The sequence below is a fragment of the Sinohyriopsis cumingii genome, chromosome 10 (genome assembly GCF_028554795.1).
Source record: "Sinohyriopsis cumingii isolate HCF-2022 chromosome 10, ASM2855479v2, whole genome shotgun sequence".
Taxonomy (NCBI): Eukaryota; Metazoa; Mollusca; class Bivalvia; order Unionida; family Unionidae; genus Sinohyriopsis; species Sinohyriopsis cumingii.
This window is the reverse complement of record NC_142970.1, coordinates 35,550,689-35,574,290: the sequence shown is the minus strand read 5'-3', so window position 1 is coordinate 35,574,290 and position 23,602 is coordinate 35,550,689. Positions and strand designations below refer to the sequence as shown.

General features: G+C 40.8%; 1 protein-coding gene across 9 annotated transcripts in view; it reads right to left on the bottom strand.

The window, feature by feature from the left end:
- The window catches only part of LOC149789869 (uncharacterized), a 186,489-nt gene extending 163,642 nt beyond the window's left edge, over positions 1-22,847 (bottom strand). The window contains exons 1-2 of one of the 9 annotated variants that reach the window (XM_089971863.1): positions 22,043-22,840; positions 4,699-4,859 (exon numbers count right to left, since the gene is read on the bottom strand). The gene's annotated coding sequence lies outside the window, so the exon portion shown is untranslated. Of the gene's footprint in view, positions 1-4,698; positions 4,860-22,042 lie in introns of all 9 variants that reach the window. The other 8 variants (XM_089971864.1, XM_089971872.1, XM_089971871.1 and 5 more) reach the window with 8 other exon arrangements.
- Positions 22,848-23,602: the final 755 nt, after the last annotated feature.

Sequence of the window (23,602 nt, the reverse complement as noted above, 5' to 3'; positions counted from 1 at the left end):
TAGGATTATCTTACAAGTATTTATCAAAGACCATTTTCTTAACATTCCCTTGCATGAATTCATCAAAGACCATTGTTTTAGCATTCTCTTACATGAATTCTTCATAGACCATTGTCTTAGCATTCTCTTATATGAATTCTTCATATAATATTGTCTTAGCATTCTCTTGCATGAATTCATCAAAGACCACTGTCTTAGCATTCTCTTACATGAATACTTCATAGACCATTGTCTTAGCATTCTCTTAAATGAATTCATCATAGACCATTGTATTAGCATTCTCTTACATGAATTCTTCATAGACCATTGTCTTAGCATTCTCTTATATGAATTCTTCATATAATATTGTCTTAGCATTCTCTTGCATGAATTCATCAAGGACCATTGTTTTAACATTCTCTTACATGAATTCTTCATAGACCATTGTCTTAGCATTCTCTTATATGAATTCTTCATATAATATTGTCTTAGCATTCTCTTGCATGAATTCATCAAAGACCACTGCTTTGCATTCTCTTACATGAATACTTCATAGACCATTGTCTTAGCATTCTCTTAAATGAATTCATCATAGACCATTGTATTAGCATTCTCTTACATGAATTCTTCATAGACCATTGTCTTAGCATTCTCTTATATGAATTCTTCATATAATATTGTCTTAGCATTCTCTTGCATGAATTCATCAATGACCACTGTCTTAGCGTTCTCTTACATGAATACTTCATAGACCATTGTCTTAGCATTCTCTTAAATGAATTCATCCAAGACAATTGTCTTACCATTCTCTTAAATGAATTCATCATAGACCATTGTATTAGCATTCTCTTACATGAATTCTTCATAGACGATTGTCAGAGCATTCTCTTATATGAATTCTTCATATAATATTGTCTTAGCATTCTCTTACATGAATTCATCAAGGACCATTGTTTTAACATTCTCTTACATGAATTCATCCATGACCATTGTCTTAGCATTCTTACGCGAATTCATCAAAGACCATTGTCTTAGCATTCGTACATGAATTCGTCAAACACCATTGTCTTAGCATTTTTACATGTATTCATCCGAGACCATTGTCTTAGCATTTTCTTACGTGAATTCATCATAGACCATTGTCTTAGATTTCACTTACATGAATTCATCAAAGACCATTTTCTTAGCATTCTCTTACATGAATTCATCAAACACCATTGTCTTAGCATTCTTACATGAGTTCATCAAAGGCCATTATTTTAACATTCTCTTACATGAATTCATCAAAGACTATTGTGTTCGCATTTTTACACGAACTCATCCAAAACCATTGTCTTAGCATTCTTACGTGAACTCATCCAAGACCATTGTCTTAGAATTCTCTTACATGACTTCTTCATAGACCATTGTCTTAACATTCACTTACATGAATTCATCAAATACCATTGTCTTAACATTCTTACTTGAGTTCATCATAGATCATTGTCTTAGCATTCTCTTACATGAATTCATCCAAGACCATTGTTTTAGCATTCTCTTACATGAATTCATCCAAGAACATTAGCATTCTCTTACATGAATTCATCAAAGACAATTGTCTTAGCATTCTCTTACATGAATTCATCCAAGACCATTGTTTTAGCATTCTCTTACATGAATTCATCAAAGACAAATGTCTTAGCATTCTCTCATATGAATTCATCAAAGACTCATTGTCTTGGCATTCTTACATGAATTCATCAAATACCATTCTCTTGGCATTCTCTCACATGAATTCATCAAAGTCCATTGTCTTGGCATTCTTACGTGAATTCATCAAAGACCATTGTCTTGGCATTCTTACATGAATTCATCAAAGACCATTGTCTTAGCATTCGTACATGAATTCATCAAAGACCATTGTCTTAGCATTCTTAAATGAATTCATCAAAGACCATTGTCTTAGCATTCTCTTACAAGAATTCATCAAAGACCATTGTCTTAGCATTCTCTTACATGAATTCATCAAAGACCATTGTCTTAGCATTCTCTTACATGAATTCATCAAAGACCATTGTCTTAGCATTCTCTTACAAGAATTCATCAAAGAACATTGTCTTAGCATCCTCTTACACGAATTCATCAACGTCCATTGTCGTAGCATTCTCTCACATGAATTCATGAAAGAAAATGATCTTAGCATTCCCTTACATGAATTGATCCAAGACCACTGTCTTAGCATTCTCTTGCATGAATTGATCCAAGACCACTGTCTTAGCATTCTCTTACATGAATTCATCAAATAATAGTTATGCAATCACACCCAACTAGTTGTAAAATGCCTGAATGCAAACATTGCCTCTGTGAATGGCTTGTCTGTTAATTTGTGAATTTACTTAATGGAATTTGTTTAGATGTTTGCATCGTCCATCATGTATTTGACTGATGCAAAACAATATGAAAATTGGGTGGTACGCAGACGTGAAACATCGTGTTATATACAATGATGCCTTCAAAATGACAATTAACAGCATGAGGAACTGTTGACTGCACAATTCAGGCGTTTATTAGGCATCAGGACTATTAAATTAACTTCATTGGCCTATATAAAACAAATCGATTATTTACTGCTGATTGATTTTCTCCAGCCATTTTTTGTGATGGTAGCAAACTTGATAGATCCTTACTGCATATTTAATTACCTTCCATCATTGTAACTGTTAGGGTCGTCGCTTAAAAGAGCACGAGTTAAAGTGTCAGTGTATCCATGCTAGTTGTTTTCACCAATGTGATTTCTATCAGCTTAACTGTCTTTCACACACATTTACAGAGGTACAGAATATAGCTTCACCTTTTGATATATTTTCAGCCTTCACCGGATATGTATTTAGCCAATGACTGCATCTATTCTGATTGTACTTTTTAAAGTCTATTACTTCATAAATTGGTGTCTATCGCTAATTCCAGAGCACAAAAAAATACATATTTCATATTTCTTTTGTACATTGACACAAGCTTGTGCAGTCTTAAATATCTATATAAATTTCTTCTTAGCGGGTGGCATTCATCAATCTGTCAAACAATCCTACCAAACGTTCATTTATGCAAAACGTCAGATAAATGTTCTATGACATTATTGATTTAACCTCTGGATAGAGCGTCCGCTTCTAGTGCTGGAGGTCGCGGATTCGAATCTCAGCCGAGTCATGCAGAAGATTTATAAAAATGTTACAAACAGCTGCCTCGCTAGGCGCTCACCATTAAGAGGCTAGTGTTAGGACTGGTCGGCCTTGTGTCAGAATAATGGGACTGGGTGGGACATCATGTTACATGTCTGCGGCATGATGCCCCAATGCTAGACATATAAACTGCCAGACTGCAGACATCGCATTGCTATAACTGAAAAATTGGTAAAGCTACGTTAAAAATCAAATCACACACACACACACACACACACACACACACACACCCTCTGTAACGGATCCGCGGTCTTAAACTAAGTAAAAGAACAGAGAAAATCATCATGTTTTGTAAAATTCAAGAAATAGTTTATTTCCCGAGAATACAAAGTGAAAATTTAAAAACTAATGGTACTGTGAATTAAATTCAAAATAGTCTTACGAGTTTTATTACAAGTCCAAATGTATAAAGTTCCAACTAAATTCCATTGGTATTCCAAATAAATTATAATATTGAATGTGTTTATGTGCCTTTTATCTCGAGCGTGGTAATGTGCCAATGGCATGAATTGTGATGTGCTAACAGCCTTTAGTTACGATTTCGCTTCCATTTTGTCACTCATGTCTCAATTTATTTATGATTGTACACGCATTTAAGGAGCTTGTAAGTTTGCTTTTACCTTGTAATCAGCAAATCGTCACTGCTTTATTCAAACAGTAATGTTTCCAATATATGTCAGTACTAAATGTTTAAATATGTGTGAATCTCTTTATACTGTGCTTACTACTGTCGTACTTGTTTGCAACATTTCCATTTCAGTATCAAAAGTTTCTGCATCTTGGGGCAGTAGACTTACCACCCCAGGAGATATTTCCTTGTCTTTCCTATGTCAGTAATCCAACATTTTTTTTGCGCAATAGTTCTTTAGTATATATATGAGAGAGAGAGAGAGAGAGAGAGAGAGAGAGAGAGAGAGAGATTTTTAAAGTCTTTAGAAATTTTAATTTAATCAGAATAATGGCTTAGATGAACTGTCAACATATTAAAATATTTTAATTACCTCTTGTTGGTTCGTCATTTCACTTAGTTTCTATTCCATGCTGATTTCCAATATGCCAGTACGTGAATGCCTGACAGTACAAGTTGAGTGTACGAGAAGCTAACCGTGTTTGCAGTGCACTACGTTCCTCATATAAACCATATTTCAAGTTTAGAACATGAGTGTTTTTTATATTGATTTAATAACTGTGAATCAGTAGAAACTGAAAAAGTAAACAATCAACTTATCAATTTGCATATGTGATTGTGAACAAAAAGAAAAACTGTAGAACTACATTTTGTAGCGGACACACTCGCAGGGATGTGAGTTCATTCACTTAGTCTATACAGTTTCAGGAGCATGTTGTAACTCCATTTCAAGTGCAAATATGTGTATTGTACGTGATATAAATAAATAATATATATATATAGTATGTGCTCTGTATCAATGATATACCACTCATTGTAAATATTTATACATCTCGTGGTATATCATTGATACAGCGTACATACTATACATACCTTATATATGACCTGGAAACACAGCTAAAACTACAATGGATGTTTAATCATTTTCTGCTGATGCCCGTATATCTTTTCCTCCTTGTTTTTCTAATCAGTATACCCGAGTAATTAGCCAGACGTCAATATGTATAGTATTGATAGGACCCCAAACCAAATACCTACAATAAATAAATATCTACAATAAATATACAGGCGCAAAAAAGAAGATTCAACAAGCATTCTGACAAAGAAGTATATAATGTATTAATTAAGGGAAGAAAAATAATAATACATAGCATCCTTTACATTATGTCATATTCGGAACATATTTGGAACCATTCTCCCTCAAAATATACAGATTATTCCAACATGGTATATATTTTATTTAAATGAGCATCGGATGCATTTTTAATGGGATTTCTGTATTTACTCTCAACAGCTCAATCTCAGAACTTCTCATAACTTGACATAAAAGTTATAAATAAGATAGCTTTTCTCGGTTCTGTTCTTCATGAATGATGTATGCTTGATCTGATATTATGCAAAAAATATTACCCTATACTGCTGACCCGTTTTGACAATCTACCAGAACTATAACCCCATACTGGTAACCCGCATAATCTAGAATAGTAATGCTGGTGCGTTCTATGCTTCACCTCATTCTTGCATAACAGCTCGGTTATTCTGACGCATTTTTGATCAACAGATCAGTTCCTCAAAAATATTCAAAAAATTGTCCAACAATCTCTGATTTTACATAACGAGCGATGGGGCAACGGGATGACAGAAATGGCTAAAGGGTACTTTCCACACTTTTTCAATACGGAAGCCAATCAACACGCCGTTCTACCCCATTTACCTGAGGCTCACTATTACGACTCCGACAACATGCGTACCGAACAACGAGAAGATTTCTACGCTTGGTACCAGGCTCATGCCTCGGACCCTTTCGACTTTCAGGAAGAAATGGTAAAGTATTGTCGTTCCGACGTGGACATTTTACGACGTTGCTGTGGAAAATTTCGAGAACTGTTCATGGAACACGGAGGGGTCGATCCTTTGAAAGAAGCTTGCACCATTGCCAAAGCGTGTTCCTTAGTGTATCGACAACGATTCATGCCTGAAAACACCGTGGCTGTCATCAGTCCTCAAACGACCCACTTTGTCAAACGTCAATACTCGGTCAAAGCCCTACGTTGGTTACATTACTTGTGCGACAAGGAAGACAAGTGGATTCAGCATGCCCGCAACGGAGGGGGTGAAAAGACCATCGGAACGTATTCGGTCGATGGCTGAGACTTAGAAAACCCCAAGATCGTGTACGAGTTTAACGGTTGATTATTTCAGGGATGTCCCGTCTGTTACCCTGATCGTAGCACTAAAAATCAGTTTTTACAACGAACCATGGAAGACTTGTACCAGGACACTTGTCAGCGGCGCCTAAAGTTGGAACAGGAAGGATACCAAGTGGTGGAAATGTGGGAACACGAGTACGATCACCGTATGAAAACCGATCCCGAGTTTAAACGCCTCGTGGAAAGTTACCAGTTCATGGACCCGCTGAACCCGAGGGATAGTTTGTACGGAGGAAGGACCAATGCCACCTGTTTGCTGTACCAAGCCGACGAAGAGAAAGGAGAAGAAATCAAATACTTGGACGTGTGTTCGCTGTATCCTTACGTGTGCAAATATTGTCGCTTTCCTACAGGGCACCCACAATTGTTCACGGAACACATCGACCTGAAAAACATTCGACAATACGAAGGTCTGATCAAGTGCAAAGTTTTGCCTCCCACGAACCTATACCATCCCGTCTTACCTCACCATTGTCAAGGCAAACTGATGTTTCCATTGTGCCGTACTTGTGCCGAAACGTGCAACCAAGATCAGCCTTGTCAGCACACCCAGGAAGAACGGGCCTTGACAGGGACGTGGGTCAGCGTGGAATTGTTCAAAGCTATGGACATGGGATACCAACTGTTAGAAGTGTACGAAATTTGTCACTTTCCCAAGACACAACAATACCATAAGGGTGACCCCACGCAGAAAGGCATTTTCGCTGACTACGTGAATGCCTTTTTGAAACTGAAGCAAGAAGCCAGCGGCTATCCTTCCTGGTGTCACACTCCCGAAGACCAAATACAATTCAAAGAGAAATACAATGAACAAGAAGGCATCACTTTAGACCACATCGAGAAAAACGAAGGCAGGCGATCGTTTGCCAAAGTGATGTTAAATTGCTTGTGGGGTAAAATGGCACAACGACCGTGTTTACCCAAGACGGAATATTTGACAGAACCTTCCCGCTACTTCCAGATGATTCACGACAAAACCAAATACATGAAACACGTGGACGTCGTTCGCGAGGATTTGATCTTGGTCAATTACGAAGAAGATCTGGACTTTGTACAAGACGACCCTTTTGGAAATGTCATCATTGCGGCTTACGTGACAGCCCATGCTCGTTTAAAATTGTACGAAGCTTTAGAACTGTTAGGGGAACGCGTCCTGTACTTTGACACGGACAGTTGCATCTACATTCATCACTCGAGTCAACAGCACCCTGACATCGAAGGAGACCGTTTAGGAGCCTGGACAGACGAGCATCCCGACGACAAGATTCTAAGTTTCGTCAGTGGCGGTCCCAAAAATTACGGCTACGAATACCGGGACAAACAAGGAGAAGTGCACACGACGTGCAAAGTGAAAGGACTGACTCTGAATTATCGTACCAGTCGAGTGGTGAACTTTGGGGTACTGAAAGAAGCCTTGCAATCGGGAGAGGATGGAAACTTTAAAGTGACCACTCACCAACCCAACAAGATTGTACGTTTACCCACTCACCACATCGTCAGTCGGTCCTTGGAAAAAGTCTATCAAATCGTGTACCAGAAGCGAGTTCGACTTCCCAATCATTTCACCTTACCGTATGGACACGTCGGTATTGGTCTGTATATAAAAAGGAACTCTAGGCAAGATCGATAGTTCATTGTGACTACCAAGACCGAGCGAACAAGATGAATACTTTCAGAGAAATGCAAAACAAGTTTAGAAAGGCACAATTCAAGTGTGGGGCTTCTGAAGTGGAATGCGATTGTGAGCCTTGCGATGGGTACGATGCTGTACGTTGTGACCTTAGCGATGCCGTAAAGCATCATGGGAACTTTGTTCTCACTACCCCTATCATGGAAAGTGATGCTGTGCGTGTCAAACCTGAGGGATGCGAAAGCGATGCCACTCGTCCTCTTGGACACTTTACTGGGTTTCGTTTTAAAGGGAAATGTTCACCTTCACGTCTACCCCCCCCCCTACGGATGTCATCCAGCCCTGAGCAAACTCCTACCCATGTCACTCAACCCTCATCGAAACGAACCTGTGAAAGAAGAATATTCGTTCCCTGTGCGTTTGTCGGAATACTGCGACTTTGAAAATCGTCTTCAATCGTTCAAAGGAAAATGGCCTAAGTATCTGGGAGGCCCGACCCCCGAAGAATTAGCCAGAGCCGGATTTTTCTACTTGGGCGAAGGAGATAAAGTCAAGTGCTTCAGTTGCGGTGTGTCACTTCACCACTGGGAACCGCAAGATTCGGCCTACGTAGAACATGCTCGATGGTCACCGAATTGTCATTACTTACCCTTAGTGGGACCGAGACACTGAAGTAACTTACCATAGTCTGTTCATGGATACTTTACACGAGAACATTCGTGCTTTGCCTGTGGAGTTGAGAGAACGCATTTACCGAGAGCTGGTCAAAATACAAGTCAAACGTAAAGAACAATTGCATCCGTTACGTCACCGGTGTTTGAACCACTGGTACCTGAATGCTATAAAAGGACTGATTCAGTTGAAAGTGTTCCATTGGACAGACATAGATCAACAACCCCCTGGTTTTAAAAAGAACTGGTTTGCTATTGATGATTCTATCTTCTACAATGTAAACGTACTGCATCGAATTCCAGAGGAAGAGTTAACGAATTACCGACATCTTTTACACAATGTCAACTTAGTGAAAGAGGAAACTTCTGAACGAATTGTAATGTGTAAATTAGTGACTAAACGATTTCGATTCGACAATGAATTAAAACTGTCTGTGCAAACAGTACATTTCTTGTGTCAGACCAAAGAGGATTTAGTATGACCTATTCATGGATACTTTGCTAGAGAACATTCGTGCTTTACCTGTGGAGTTGAGAGAACGCATTTACCGAGAGCTGGTCAAAATACAAGTCAAACGTAAAGAACAGTTGCATCCGTTACGTCACCAGATCTTTAACCACTGGTACCTGAATGGTATAAAAGAACTGATTCGTCAGAAATTGTTCCAGTGGCCAGACCTTGTTCAATACTTCCATGACCCCGATGATCCACGTGTTGATTATTTTGGTTACTTCGAGATTCACCTACAGCAATACATTGAGGAAGACAAGGTAAAGGATTACCGACATATTTTACGTGGAATCTACTTAGTGGAAGAGGAAACTTCTAAACGATCTCTGACGTTTCGGTTACAGTATGCAACATTTAAATTCCCCACTGGAAAACGAAGATCTCTGGCTAGAAAGTACGTGTATTCTTTTCGAAACAAAGAGACTATAAAAACAGGCTGCCATGCCACGACTTTTATCACATGTAATCCAACAGATTCCGTGGAAGGAACTCAATGACCATATTCAAACCGTGGATCATTACCATCGATTATTACAAGAACTGTATCCATTCAATTTGGGTCGACAAGTGGTGTGTGTCTTAGTGACTTGTTTTCTGGGATTTCGTTTACCAGCCGATTCTTTGTGGACTATTTACGATCAGTACTTACCACACCCCCATAGCCTTAAATGGTCACGAAAAACTCCTTTTGCTCAAAGCCTTACGGTTTCATCTGGATACTTCTCGACCTCTACCGGAAAAAAAGATTCGTTAACTTTTAGCTACCCAAGACGTGTATGACGATGTGTGTGTAGCGTGTGACTTACACCCCCATTGGACAGATGTCCGTGCCTGGAAAGAATGGGATTTTGAGGCTTGGACCCAAGAAGTGGCCCAGTATGCACGAGAGTTGTTCAAGGAAAAAAGTTACTTTTCAACCTGTGTTAGTGACGGTACCAGAAGAACCCGTCACCCAGGACAGGACTGTTGTGGACAGACCTGAAAGACCCTTTCGGGAGGACACTTGTGTGACCTTACCCCCTACTATAGAACTGGTCAGAACTTTACCCAAAACATGTTGTACAGACACTTGTGTTTATTCCACGTTAATGGTTATCCTTGTACTTAAGCCTTTGGCTTTTATGTATTTTTGTCTTTCGTATTCATATTTAAAACATTCAATAAACGTGTTCTGAAAAAAGTATATAAACTCTTGTCTTGTTTGTTTTCGTGTCACAAGTGACATTTCTGACACTATGGCTACCTCTGCTGTCTCTGCTCCCTCTTCCTCCACTGTCAAAGTCATCGACGAACACTTAGATCGTGCCAGTTGGGAGGCTTTGTATCTTCGCCATCCCTTTAACATGCTCATTGCTGGACCTAGCGGTTCAGGCAAAACCGAATTCGTCAAACGTTTGATCGAACATAAACATCATTTGATCGATCGACCACCTCAGCGGATCATGTGGTGTTACAAAGAGTGGCAATCGGCGTACAGCCTCTTGCGAGAAAGTCAAGGCGATTCCATCGTGTTTGTGGAAGGCATTCCTAAAGAAGACGACGGCATCGTCTCTGACTCCCGTCAAACCCATTTGGTCATTTTCGACGACATGTTAGGAGAAGACGAAGAAGAAATTAAACTGTGGTTCACGCGCAAAGGGCAAAGGGCATTTTCGACGACATGTTAGGAGAAGACGAAGAAGAAATTAAACTGTGGTTCACGCGCAAAGGGCATCACCGTAATGCCAGTGTCGTTTACATCACCCAAAATTTGTTTCAACAAAGTAAAGCCCATCGCACCATTAGTGTCAATGCGCATTACGTGGTCTTGTTTAAAAACCCTCGAGATAAATCGCAAGTGCAAGTCTTAGCCAAACAGTTAGGAACGCCTTGGCTTACTCAGGCATACGACGATGCCACTCAAACTCCACACGCCTATTTACTCGTCGATTTGAAACCTACGACCCCCGAGGATTTGCGATTTCGTACGCACTTGTTTCACCACTGGTGCCAAGACGAAGGACCTGTCCTGTACACGTCTCCGTCCTCGACTTCATTTCACTCCACATAAAAAAATCTATAAAAACCTCAGACCCTTTTCGTCTGTCTCACACAACGTCAACATGACGTCCCTTCAGTCGCATCTTCCCGTCAAATTGATTCGTGCCTTGTATGGCATCAGTCGAGAAAAAAATCCACAAACACGAGCTCGTGTCTTAGAAGCTAGTCTCAAAGAAGTCTTACGATGGTTCACGGTGACGGCACGTCAATTACTACAAGGGATCATTCAGATTCCTCATCAAACCAAACGCTTTTTTGATCGAAACAAAGTCGCTTTGACCCAACTGGCTGATCCCCGCATCGACACTCAAACCAAAAAACAAATCATTTTGAAACCTGGAGGGAGCGGTACTCTAGGAGGGGTCATCATTCGCTCTCTCTTAAGATGGGATCCTAATGCCCCCAAACTTCTCCCCAAGAAAAAAGTCAAACGAAGCCCCAAGAAGAAGAAAAAGACCAGGTCCCCAAGGAGAACTTCTCCAGTGGCGGGACCCTCCTCTTACCAGACACTACCCCGGAAAAAGAAAAGAAGCCCCCAGAAAAAGAAACAGAGAAAAAGTCCCCAGAAAAAGAAAAGTCCACAGAAGAAAACTAGTCGCAAGAGAGGCACTTCGGCCAGGACGCAACCTTACACTCGCAAACCACGACCTGCAAAGGCGGTGACCGCGTCTCCGGCAGCCTCAGGTTCATTCACTTCTCCGTTGATGTCACCAAGAACTGAAGAGTACTTGGAGACGTTGATCACACCAAGAACTTCTCCGTTGATGACCCCAAGAAGAACTTCCCCAGTGGCAGGACCCTCCAATTTAGTGGCAGTGGCTGCTGCTCACAAAGTACCTTCTCCCAAAATCAAAGTTCAAGAAAGATCGGGCATGTTACAAAGTTTACTGGACTTGTCCAAGCAAGAACTGACTCGATTTAGTCCGTTACGTACCCCTGCACGACGTGTCATGCCTGTCCTCAAGCTGATACGACGTAAAGACAATCAGTGGCGACGCGTTCCAGTATAAAAAAAGGTGTGTGACCAAGTCGGGTATCAGTGTTTTTGGTGTTGAAGACTCAAAGATGTCACCCTCCAGAAAACATCCCTCTTCTAAACAACCCCAAGGAAAGAAAAGGAAAGGACTGCCTCATCGTTTAGTCAAACATGGGGACATGTTATCTGTCCTGTCCAAAGCTTCTCCACCTCTACGAAAAAAACTCATTCAATCAGCCTCCAAAGAGGTCATCGATACCGTGTGCGAATGTTGTTTGAACGTCTTGAAAGGCACGATCCCTTTGTCCAAACACCAGAAACAATGCTTAGGCAAACATCGTCACGTTCTGCGTCAAATGGTTCAAAAGAAAATCCCCCTCCGACAAAAGAAGAAGATGTTGGTCCAACGTGGAGGCATTTTACCCCTCTTGCTAGGCCCCTTACTGAAAGGAGTCTTGGGAACCATGTTGGGAGGACTGATGGGAGCAAGATAAAAAGGCCCTCTGGAGTCCCAAGATCTCAGAATCGACCCTTGACATCCCATGGAAGGACGAAAACTAGCTTTAGTGCCTTACAAACGATGGATGGAATACCATCGTTGGCAAGAACAACGCACCCCGCATTTACCTCCCAATCCCCATTTGAGCGAAATGTCCCAGTTACAACACGAATTGCAAACCTTGATGGATCGTCAAGATTTGTCCGAAACAGAAAAATCGCAAAAGTACGGTCAACTCTTGCAACGACTGCAACTCTTTCAAAAAAAGCTTTAGACGAAACAGCTCTTCCCACTCTGAAAGATTTTAAGACCTTGATGAGAAGTCCAGCACCATCATTACCACCACCACCACCACTACTATTACCAGTGACCAAGACAGATAAAAGAGAAGAAGAAGAGGAAGGGTTTCAAACTCCACCAGAAAAAGTACGCAAGTTAACAACACCTCCTACCTCCAGAATTGGATGGATTAAAAAGATGATGACCACCCCTTCTTCATCAGAAGAGAAAAAGAAGGTGAAGACAGAAGTGAAACAAGAAAAAATATCCCCTGTTCAGGCATTCTCCTCCTCCTCCTCGACACCTAATGCCGGTCGCACACGCAAAGCATTACAATCCAAAAAAAATACCCCAAGAGAAAAAGAGTAGCATCTTCCAAGAGTGGTTGCCTTATTAACACACAAACACAAAAAATGGAAAAAGTCTTAGCCAGCATTTACTACGATCCCTCCCATCCTGCAGGTTACGCAGGAGTTCAAAAATTGTATCGTGCTACCAAAACTCGACTGAAAAGTCTCTGTTTACCTCAAGTGCAACGATGGTTACAAGAACAAGCTACCTACACTTTACATAAACCCATTCGACGCAAGTTTGCCAGAAGTCGCACCCGAGTGGAAGGCATCGATCATCAATGGCAAGCCGATTTAGCCGATGTCTCTCATTTGGCCAGCTACAATCGTGGCTACAAATATTTGTCTTGTGTCATCGACGTCTTTTCCAAGTTTGCCTGGGTCGTACCCTTGACTTCCAAATCCAGCAGCGAGTTAGTGCGAGCCCTGCAACGAGTGTTGAAACAAAGCGGTCGTCACCAACTTCGATGGCAAACGGACAAAGGCACCGAATTTCTGAACCAAGCTTTCCAAAAAGAATTAAAGAAACGTGACATTCATTTTTTTACCACCGAGAATCCAGAAACCAAAGCCAGCATCGTGGAACGTTTTCAACGCACTTTGAAAGAACGCATGTGGAAATATTTTACGCATCACCACACTCTGAAGTACATCGACATCTTACCGTACCTGGTGCAAGCGTATAACCAATCTTACCATCGAAGCATCGGACGTGCCCCGCAAGAAGTGACTCCCGACAACGAAGTACTGGTGTTTGAGCGCCTGTTTGGTACGTCCCCGACAAGGGCTATCCCCAAGAAAAGTGGAGAGTTGACCGTAGGAGATTGGGTGCGCATTGGCAAAACCAAACGCACTTTCGACAAAGGTTATTTACCTAACTGGACGACCGAATTGTTTCGTGTCACTGGACGAGTGCATGGCCGTCATCCTGCCGTCTATAAATTGGAAGACATGAACGGAGAAGTACTCAAAGGAACGTTTTATTTGCCCGAGTTACAACGTGTCACCAAAAAAGAAGACGACGTGTACGACATCGAAAGCATTCTCGAACGCAGAACCCGTAAAGTGGGCAAACGACGTGTCAAAGAAGTCAAAGTACTTTGGAAAGGATATCCACCCAGTTTTGATTCTTGGATCGACGCTTCACAAGTCATCGACTATAAAAAGAAGTGACCATCATGCCCTTTCACACAGACGCAGCTACGTCGACCACTCCTTGACCTAGTTCTTCTCTGCAAGATTTACAAAAGCAACCCTTGTGGGTGTGGTGTGGAGAACGTGTGCCTAAAACGCAAATCGTCTTTTTCTGCCAAATCTTCGTGGTGTATTGTGTCATCGGGGCAGCCATTGCCAATTTGAGTTTGCAACAAGGAGACAAACAATTGTGGACCATTTTATTGAGCAGTTGCATCGGTTACCTGCTTCCTAATCCCTCCCTGAAATTCTCCTCGAACGGGAACCCCGGGAACCTTGTGTCCAGTGCCAGTGCCAGTCACCACTCCAACAACAACAACAACAACCCCATTTTGGGCGGAGACACGCCTCTGACGTCCAGTAACCCCTCGGACAGCCACAGAACTCTGGAATTATGAGTCATACTAACCAATTTTACTTAACCTTACCCAGTGACAGTTCCATGGAGGTGTTTCCCAATAACACGTTGTGCTGTTACACGGCCAAATTACCTCAGGCCATCCCATTAGATCACGAAGCCCATTGGGAAGTGGCTTTGGTAGAAATCATTCACCCGACTCAAGTCCTCAATGTCCTTCCCAATCAAAATTTTTTTTCAGTGGAAGTTCATGACGAGCAAATGCAACAGTTCTTGAACACCCACGTCAAATATGACCACAAAATATATAACCCAGAAACTCAAAAGACGACCTATCGTTTGATCATTCCCCCAGGCTATTATTTTAGTGGTCAACATTTGGTCAGCACCATAAGCTCTAGGTTTAATGTCGTGTTTCTGAAAGCTTTGGAGAGTGTCAGAAAAAGTGTCACCCTGGAGTACCACAAAGTAGCTCGTCGCTTCCTGATGAAATTTCCTGAGGGGCACAAAATGTTGTCTTTCTTATTTTGTCCTGAATTGTTTGACATGTTGGGCGGGGACATGGACATGAGGATGGCCATGATGAAGAAAAACGAATTGCTAGTCATTTCCGACAACGATTCTTTTAGCAAGTTCTTTCGTACCCCAGTAGAACTGAACCAAGGACTGAATTTGATGTTTGTGTACTCCGATGTGGTGGAGTACAACGTGGTGGGACACACCTCCGTACCGTTACTGCGTGTCATTCCTTTCAAAGTGGATTCTGCCACGCTCGCTGACGAGGAAGGTGGAAACACTTATCACGTCCACCGCGAATTTGTACATCCTCACTATTTGCCCGTCAGCAAATCTTATTTGGACACGGTCAACATTGCTATAAAAGGAGATCTGGGACAAAATATTCCATTCACCAAAGGGAAAGTCACAGTGAAACTCCATTTTCGAAAACGATTCTCTCACGACTCGTAAGTCATGTATCCAGTGTACCGAGGGGTTGCTCGACAGCGAGGACACGGTTTAGGAGATATGTTAAAATCAGCCTTTCGTTCGGTGGCCCCAGTCTTGAAAGCGATGGTGACACGCGGATTGCACGCCTTGAAAGATGCGGCATTGACACACGGCAACGAATTTCTCCAAAATTTCATCATCGACAAACAAAACCCCACAGAAGCCTTCTTGAGGGCAGGTAAAAATGTCTTGTTGCAAACCGGCAAAGACCTTTTGAGCCGACGAGAAACACCTATAAATGCCCTGCACGCTACCGAGTCAGGCATTCAGCAAGGACAAGGCAGAAAGAGACGACGAAGAAAACACCCTTTCACCAGACTTCAAACGTCTAAAGCTAGAAAGGCAAAGAAAAGATAAACCGTTCGAGACTTAGACGTTTTCGATTATTGAGACACAAAAAAAATGATGCACCGAGAGTCTTGAGCCTGTTCCAAGTCGGAACTGGATCTGTTTGCCATGTCACCCACTATGATGACCATGCAAGAATCCCAATGGGTGGAATTTCACCCTGTCTCCTCTTTGACAAATTCCGCTCCCATCGAGTTTGAAATCAAAGGTCAGCCCGAAGATTACATCGATTTGAACAGCAGTTACTTGTACCTGAAAGTCAAAGTTCTTGATAAAAGAGGCGGTGTAATAGATGACGAGCCAGTAGCTCCCGTCAACAATTCCATGCATTCCTTGTTTAGCGGAGTGGACTTGTACTTGAATAACAAACTAGTCAGTAGCAGCATGGATACTTACCCTACCGTGCCTACCTGGAAAATCTCTTGACGTACGGAATAGACGCCAAAAACACTCGTCTCAATGCTTGTGTGTTATGGGAAGCTGACGATGCAGGCGAGTTTGACAAATTGGAAATTGATACAAAAAAAGACTACAATGAGGGATTTGTAGAACGAAGAGTCAAAATCAAAAATGGCCAGAGTTTAGAACTGATGGATCGTTTGCATTTGGACATGTGGTTGCAAGAAAAGTATTTGCTGAACGGGGTGAATGTTCGCCTGAGACTGAATCGTAGCAGCGTCACTTTCCATTTAGTGGCTGATAGTGACAATTACAAAACCATCATCCAAGAAGCCAGACTCTACATACGTCGTGTGGAAGTGTTACCTAAAGTGGGAAACGACATTAGTCAGACGTTGAGCAGAACGACTGCCAAGTATCCCATACGACGCGTGGAAGTGAAAACCTTCACCATTCCCAAGGGACAGCGATCCATAATCGAAGATCATCTGTTCCAAGGGCAGTTACCCAAACGTTTAATCCTTGGTATGGTCGAGAATAGAGCCTTCAACGGAGTCCACGATCAAAATCCTTTTGAGTTTAAACATTACAAAGTGTCCAAGATTGAAGTCAGTCGCGATGGCAAAACCTTGTGTACCCGACCTTTCGAACCTGACTTTGAGAAGAAGAATTACTTGAGGTCGTACTTGTCCCTGTACGAAGCCACGGGGCAGTTAGGAACCAACACCACTCACGGTATTACGTACGAGGATTATGCAGGAGGCTATGCTTTGTGGGCTTTTGATTTCACTCCAGACCAAGGCAGCGACGAGGGACATTTCCACCCTATAAAATCTGGTCAGATTCGTGTGGAACTTCAGTTTGCAGAATCTCTAACTGAGACAGTGAACGTCATCCTGTATGCAGAATTTGACAATACGATAGAAATCAACAGTTTGAGAGAAGTCATTCTAGACTATTAGAAGCCATGGAAGACTGTTATCCCTCTTTACCTAGTGGAGAAACTTTAGAGATGAAATGTGAGGAGACTGTGGAAGAAGTGATCATGATGAAGTCAAGATGGCCAGAACAAGAAGCCCATTTAGTCTCATGTTTTGCCAAACACTTGGTCGAAAAAATGACGGAATTGATCAAGAAAAATTGCTATGGATGTCAAAACGATCATCCCAGTCAAATTCAACATGATAAATGCCTGATGTTGAGTCAAGAAGAAAAATTGGACGAGTATCTGGACGAGGCTTGGAGTCTCATCTCGGACGAAGACGTGTTGCACCAGTGGTATAAAGACTTGCGTGAACATTCTTGTCCACCATTAACCACTCAAGAGATCCATCGTATCGAAGCTCTCCTGAATCAAAGTGAGGAAACGAAACGAAGAAACGGTTATTTGTCAGACATTTTCAAGCAAAAAGTCAGGGTCGAATTGATGACATATTATTACCTGTGAAGAAGAAGAAAAAACATGGATACTTGGGAACTTTATTACCTTTTGAACCACAGTTCGTCTACGTCTTCTTGGAATCCTGTCGTCTGTGCTAAAGATGAACTCCCTCATCGCAAACCTCAAAACCATCTAGCTTATGTGATCAACACGGACGAAAGTCATCTCCCAGGAACCCACTGGGTAGCCGTCTACTTTCCTCAAGAAGGATGTGTGGAATATTTTGATTCGTATGGATTGCCCCCTTTGGAAGACGATATCATCGACTTTATGAGAAGAAATGCTCAGACCACCCGATTCAATAATGTGAAATTACAAGGCACAGATTCCTTGGTGTGTGGACAATATTGTGTGTATTTTCTGCATCATCGCAGGCTGGGCTATTCCTTAGAACATTTAGTGACTCATTTTGATCCTCGTTCTTCTTCTAGAAACGATGTGAAAGTAGATCGATGGTTTTGTGACCATTATGCTTATCTTTTGTCCCAAGCTAGGAAACGTAGTGTCCATCAATGGCCTAATGACTTCCAACAGTGGAAATCACAATTTCATTCACAACGTTGTCAGCCCTGTTTAAGGTAGACTGTAAATTGAAAAAATGTTTGTCATTTTTAAAAAATTGTTTGATGTTATAATGTTGGATTATTGTTAAAAAAATGTTAGAGTTGTTGGTTAGTGTTAAGTGATTTTTGAATAAAAAATGTTGTGTTTTGAAAAAAAATGCCTTTGTCGTTTGTTTGGCTATAAGAATGTTGGATTCATGCTCTTTGACTTCTTAATATCCCTCTCATGTCACTCATTGAACGTTCCGGCTCGAAAACCGTGGAGGGATGTTTTCCTTCACGTCCGCGCTTTGACTTTAAGAACCGGGGCAGTTTTCCAGTCTAACCATCCATTGTCGACTTATCCTCCTACGAAGATGTGCTCCAAACTAGCTAAGCTAAACGAAGCCTACGTGAATTTGCATAGGGTCAGACACAGTCTGATACCGAAAGCTGAAGAGATAGAGAATGTGAGAATGCTAAAAGTCACTGAAGACCTGATAGAAGAGCTCTTCAGAGAAGAAGTGAACAGGCAGAAAGAAGAATGGACAGAGAAGTACAGACTTCAGAGACAGCAGCAACAGCAACAACAACAACAACAGCAGCAGCAGCAGGAACCTGAACCTGACAGAGGCTTTGTCGATTGTCGTATCGACACCAAAGAGTTCTTCTTCTCTTTCCGAAGAAGCAGACCTATCGTCAGAAAGTCTATCCTCAGAGGACGACGCATTCTTAGAAACTAAACGATTGCCATAGCAAACAAAAAACAGCCCTTTTCAGGGCTACCCAATACTCTAGAAAAGAAATAACCATCAATTTGCCAATGTGTGTAGGTAGAGTAGTGTGAATATAAACACTGACTCTTTTTTTCATAGTGTGAGTGTATGTGTTTGTGTATAAGATTGTGTGTTTGTAAGTGCTAACGTACGTTGGTGTGGATAGTAGATTAAGATCATGTCTTTTTTGTTGTTAGAGGTGTGGGGAGAGTAGATCTGGGGGTTTGATTGGATTGCTTTGCGTATGTGAATAGTATATTGAAGTGATTAATGAAAAATCTTTTAGAATAGGAATGGGTAGTATAAAAAAGTGAGTGAGTGTTTCTTTTAGGTCCGCGCGTTGTTTGGTCATGATCTAGGTAAGATCAATTTTATGTTTTAGGGGGATGTTTTCCTTCACGTCCGCGCTTTTAGTATAAATTAAAAGTCACTCGTCAGTCCAGCTACCCTTGTTGATTGATCAACACCAGAATGAATACCAGAATAAGCAAACTTCTTGAACTCCAGATACATCTGGAATATGTCAGGCGCCTGTTAAATGAACTGGCCGCGGAGGCTATAGTAGAAGAGGAAAGAATAAAGAAGGAAGAGGAGGAGAGAAGACAGAGGGAAGAGGAGGAAAAGAAAATAGGAGAGAGGATGGCTTACAAGATACCAGAGACAGAGGATTGGGGTGATGAAGCTAATCATCCTCCCTCTGCGCTCCCAGTCAAACGAGTCAACTGGAAAGATTGGAGTAGAAGATGCGTGTGTGGTGCCAGGCCAGGAAGGTGCCAACATTAGATAGGTACATCTGGAGTTCAAAAACAAACAGCCCTTTTAAGGGCTACCCAATACTCTAGAAAAGAAATAACCATCAATTTGCCAATGTGTGTAGGTAGAGTAGTGTGAATATAAACACTGACTCTTTTTTGTGTGAGGGTATGTGTTTGTGTGTTTGTGTTTGTAAGCGCTCACGTACGTTTGTGTGAATAGTAGATTATGGGTTTGTTTATTGTTTCTTAGCGTATGTGGAGAGTATAGTTAGGGTTTTGTAAAAGCTCACGTAAGATTGTGTGGATAGTAGATTATGGATTTAGTTATAATGATTTTCGTGTGTAAATAGTAGATTAGGGGTTTCTTTATTGATGGTTCACGTATGTGGATAGTAGATCATATGAAATGAGAAAAGTAGGGGATGTTTTCCTTCACGTCCGCGCGTTGTTTGGTCATGATCTAGGTAAGATCAATTTTATGTCTTAGGGGGATGTTTTCCATCACGTCCGCGCTTTTCGTATAAGAACCCACAGTATTCGTCGTTCAAACCATTCTACAGAGAAGATGGCTTCAAACCACCTGGATAAAATGCAAACATTGCAAGACGTCCTAGACAATTTGGGCATGATGGAACAAATGCTAGTGAGACTAAATGAAGACCACTATTCCTATAGTCCCCATCGAGTAAAGATGGAGATTAATAACTTAAGAAAAGCAAAGGACATGATAAGTGGTGTGATGAAAGAAATAAAGGAGGAGAAGGATGATGAAGAGGAAAGGATAAGGATAAGAGAATGGAATGAAAAAATTGAAAAAGAAGAAGAAAATGAGAACAGGAAGAAAGAAGAGGAGGAGAAGAAGAAAGAAGAGGAGGAGAAAAAAAAGAAAGAAAAGAAGAGAAAGAGTGTGGGCGAGAAAATAAGAAGTTGGTGGAGAAATAGAAAAAATTAGAAGCAGAAGAAAACCAAAGGCCCTTTTCATGGCCACCCACATTTCTCGAAAAGAGAATGACTTTCGATTGCCTACCCCTTTTTTAAAAAAAAATTAAAAAAAAAAAAATCCCATGTTCAATTTCCCTTGACGCTATACAGTCCCACCCTGTTTAAATTCCTTTTGACGCTATACAGTCCCCTATTCCCATGTTCAATTCCTCTTGAGGCTATATCGTCACACGATTTTTCTCCATGTTAATTTCCCTTGAGGCTATATCGTCCCACGATTTTTCTCCATGTTAATTTCCCTTGAGGCTATATCGTCCCACGATTTTTCTCCATGTTAATTTCCCTTGAGGCTATACGTTCCCACGATTTTTTTGCATGTTAAATTTCCATTGAGGCTATACGTTCCCAGGGGTGTCTGTAATGTTAATTCCCATTGAGGCTACGGTATCCCACTTAACTACTTATGTTTAATTATCAGTTATAAACAGAAACAGATAAACATCATACATTCAGATTTTTTTAAACATCTTTCAGTGTTTCAATTTAAATTAATGAAAATAATGGTTCACTCACAACTAAATCCACCCAGATATGTATTTTCGATGCCATTAGAGTCCAGTGTATTGCTGATTTTATAAATGTATAGTTCTTCTTCTATTCTACTGTTAAATTTTACCCCCACACCAAACAACCTCATTTCAAAAACTAGTTTTCTTAGAAATATTTTGTCCAAGCTTTGTTTCGTTTCGAAGTGCAAGAATTTATTTTGAGGTGGAATATTCCTTTAACGTTAAATGAAAATAAATACAGTTGGAGTAAAGACTTACACTTGGGAGTTAAAGTTGCAAGATGTTGCATGTTATAATGATTGCAACCAAGCGATGGTATCAAAAGGATAATGCATACTATGACGGTTCTTATTGTAGAAAATATACATTTCAATATATATGTTTACATACATACATACATACAAGGTGACAAGATTTCTTCCATTGTTGGTCATATCGAATTCCTAACTGTCACTGAACGGTATGTAATATGTCACACTCTATTAAATTAGTTATTAGAGCTGATTTCATCTATCGACATATATCGGGCTCAAAGAGAAATCGGGAACATATTCCAGCGAGTCTCTGAAGCAGTCTATCGACAAGCTTTGCAGACATTAAATGCCTACTATACGATAAATGTTGTTTACATATTAAGAATAAATAGGTCTGAGTCCATTACAATTTACTGAATTATAAAGGAAATTCTGCTATAAAGAGTTAATAAATGAAATACTAACCTTGGTAGTACAAGAAACAGCAAATAATAAAAGTCCTCAGCCATAAAACTTCACATGCAAGTAAAAGCTGTAGATCCCAATGTATTCCACATCTATTTCTATATCTCAGAGCATATATGGAACAGTGCTAAGGATATAACAGTTACAGGCTTCATAACTAAACAAAGGGCACGCGGTCGTGCGGGCCAGGAATCCGAGTATATATGTATCGGCCTGGTTCTATTCCAGCTGCAGTTAGATAATTCTGGCGTGCTCTTACCCTGAGAAACTCTTAACTAGCTGTACAAAAAAGTACTGCAACTTCACCTAAATAGCTGAGAGGCAAGGATTTTGTCCCATTTTTAGATAAAGAAAAGACACATTGCATTTCGTAACAAATAGATAGCTGCGTTAACTCACTTTGTTAGGCGCTAGATTCGTAATTAAGAGTCGCGTATTCCATACACGCTTGTGCAGCCCCATTCGGCTGCCTCTGTAGTTCTTTGGTAAAGGCGCTTAGCTCCGACTTCACACGCATGATGTGTAAAACTTGCCTTTAAAACCAGCACACACCAAACGCGTATTCTGTATGTTGAAGTATAGTTGTGTATATACGAACTTTGCCATTCTTACAGCTTAGTAGCTGTTTTTTCCTTCCTCTTATGACACGTATCTGCCTACACGAAAATTATATAAAATCACTGGACACAGCATTGTGACAAGGTTCGGTCCATCAGAGGAAAATAATACTGAATGCAATCAGAAATTAAAAACAGACGGTGTTTATCAAAATCATAACAGGTAGTGTATATTGAGCTCTAATACTTTTCTGCACGTACTCTTTGGCCTTTCCTTTTTCTCTGTTATCTGATAGAAAAATATTAGTGCTAAGGTTAGTTGAGCACTTCGTGCGTCAGCTTGTACAAAATGAATCATCTGTTCTTAATAGACCGTAACCTTAATGTCGCTATTCAAATAACAGATGTTAACATTTAGACAATTTAGCGGAAAAATGTATTAGGTATAAATTGCATAAATTAAGAGACATTACACATGCTGCTATTAAACAGATATGTACGTGTTTATATTATTTGGTATTTTTTTTTCCGTCGAGCTTACTGGGTTATCCCGTTCGCTTCTGCTGCCTTTGACTGTTGCTTTTGGGGCAGAGATTTCTTGACGGCTTTGGCACCAGGGACGTCATTTCAACTTTTTTCGAGGGGGGGGGGGCAAAACTTGATTCATGCAAATATCAACGCGCTGGCTCAGGCTGAATAACAGATTAGAGAGATAGTAATAGCAGGACGTCATTTCAATTTTTCGGGGGGGGGGGGGGGAGGCTACAGCAATTTTACAGCACATGCAAATTCACACATTATTTAAGAGTGTTGTGTGTACTTAATTTCTACTTTGTGCTTAACTGCTGATAGTTCTAAAAATCATGTTTACATAGCTCACTTTTTGACAATGGTTATAAGTTGTAAACAACACATTTACTAGCATCTGCGCTCAAGGTCAGTCCGTTTCGGAAGCAGGAGACCGTGGGTTCGAACCCTTGCCGAGTCATACCAAAGACTTAAC